A 2,656-nucleotide genomic window follows, 5' to 3' on the forward strand; every position below is an offset into this window, starting at 1 on the left:
TTTCAAAAAGTTCTTCAAATAGCCTGGAGTCTTCACTGCTTGCCGCTGGCTGCCCTTGCAGATATTCTAGGGAAGCTTATTACTCTTTCAAGTTTCAGCTGCTGGTAAGGCAACAACTAGGCGTCACCTCTTGGCAGCGTGTTTGGCTATCACCTCGAAGGGTCACGGTTCAAATCTGGTATCAGGACTAATTTTTATATTAGGTTGTTGATTGCTTGAGTAAGCAAATAAACCAAATGTGTATCAAAACTAGCGAGCATGTATCAAACAATGTCAAATAGGGTACTTCTGTCCATAATGCCCTTGCGGGGTAAAGCGCCAGCGACTATATTTTGATAAATTTTGGAGATTTGCAAAGTTTTTTGTGGATTCTTTTTACACAAATGTGTTCTTAAAACCAATACCATGTAATTTTAATAAAAATGATTACCAGATATTCATTCAAACACGAATGACAATAACATTAAATTTTGTGGTGGCTATCCATCACTTAAGTTATAAGAAGTGATCAACTTAAATAGGCTTTTACACCAAGATGATTGCTTAAAACATTCTCACCATTGGTTCTATCGGTTGTTCAAATTATATATTTGAATTATCAATTAATGAAAAACTGTGGTAAATTGTTGTTTTATGGTAAACTGAAGATTTGTTAAATTTTAAATATCCGATCAATATGCGCCTATCAATTTATGGAGAAATCGCCCTCCTCTCAAGGTGCTGTTCGATAAGATGTAAACAACACCAGGTGTTTTATTCTAAATTTTAGTGTACAGTAGTTCCATGAATACAGACCGATTATCAAAATAATATATCGATAATCTTCTTTGCTTAGTCCTAAATTATCATTAGGATGCATAATAATTATAACTTTCGATCGGATTTGAGTACAAATCTTGCACTGAAAATCGAATCGTGTAGATGTGTAGATAAACTTGGGAAAAAAGTATTTTTTCCACTTTTTCCGAATAAAATAACAGAATTAATTTATTTTCACTGTGAATATTGTGTTGTTTTTGAGTCGTTTTGACCCAATTTTTTGTAGCATCATTCACCTAGACTGGAGCGTTTAACATCCAATGAATTCAAAGGTTGCTTTTAATGGCGTTTGTAAAAATCGATTTTTTTCATAGTTTTTGCTTTAAAAAGTAATATTATTGATAGAATATGAGTAGAAGATAGAAATACGAAGCACATGTTGCAATGTATTCGAGTGTTCAGCTTATGTATTCCGCATACTCGGTCATTTCCCTTCGCAGATGCATATTCTTCAGAAATACCCTACAAAGCAATTGAGTCAGATGAATTGAAATGATGGGAGAAATTAAGATGGATGCCGAGAGCACCACATGGGCTGGTGGTGAACGAAGTAAGAGAGGAGAGAACAGATTTTTTTTTGTTTTTGCTGATTAAAAGGTGACTTGTGAGCTGAATAGAAGGCCGTTAAAATCTGTAATGGAACTTCGAAGCTTCAATAGGAACTTTAATTTTGGGCTGAATGAAACGAACTTCAGCATATTGATTATGCTGATTAAGCTATGTTTGACCTTTTTATTGAGACTTTTGGTTGCTTGGGATGTTACGATGTGCTGACAGTGGCCTCTTCCTTCCTCGATTCTTCGATCGCCTTGTCGAATGGTCAGCCGAATGCTTCTGGAAGCCTGATGAGCGTGGACGACAAACACGGGCCACCGGGCCTCGTATCAGGAACCGGAAGGGATGTGATGATCTCTTGTTCAGCTTTTTTGGCTGAATGCTCGCCCGAATAGGTCCTGCTAAACGGGATTGACCGGCACAATTCCTCCTCGGTTGCCAAATCTTGAAGGACCCGTTGTAGTAGTACGGTGCTGATGGGCCGAAATGGCCGATGCACACGGGACACGGACGCAGCCGTGTACGACCAGAATTAGTACTTCCTCTTACCAGAATATCGCCAGTGGTGAAGCAATACGGAGGCAGCCTAGCGCAACCTCCTCGTTTGAGGCCTCGCTTGCCACTGGAGCAGCGACATAGGCCCAGCCGTGAGCGGCCGGAAATGATGTCTCATACACCGGAATTTCAGCCACTGGTGCCGCAAGCTGACGCAGCCTGTGTGGCCGGATTTGATACTTGGCCCAGTCGTTCTTTCGCCACGCACTGTAGCGACCTCCTGACGCAACGCTGAGCGAGCGAAGTTTGGTGGTGTTTTTCTCCGGGACTACGCCACGGGTGCGACGACCGGAAGCAGCTTGATGCGGCCGGATTTGGTGCTTTATCCACCGGGATTTTGCCACCAGAGTAGCGAGACGGACGCAGTCGGATTTGCAACCTTGACCACCGATATTTTTACCTGCTACCCTTGGCTCTATCCTTCTTTGCGTCGACTGACTCCATGCAAAAATTGCACGTGGTGTGTCCTCGATTTTGCTGGGTAAGCGCTCCTAATGTGTTAGAAACAGGCTCTGGATTTTCTTTCTTGGCAAATAAAAAAACGGATATACACGCGCACATCCTTCTTTACTGCCACGATTTTGTGTGGCAATCGATCGTCCGATTTTTTACCGAAAGTGACGTTTTGGCGATTTCATCTCTTCGACACGCTTAACGTGATTCGCTCAATTTTTCCACACAATTCACTAGACTTCTTAAATCTGCGTTAATTTTTTTTACACGCATG

The sequence above is a fragment of the Uranotaenia lowii genome, chromosome 3 (genome assembly GCF_029784155.1).
Source record: "Uranotaenia lowii strain MFRU-FL chromosome 3, ASM2978415v1, whole genome shotgun sequence".
Lineage (NCBI taxonomy): Eukaryota > Metazoa > Arthropoda > Insecta > Diptera > Culicidae > Uranotaenia > Uranotaenia lowii.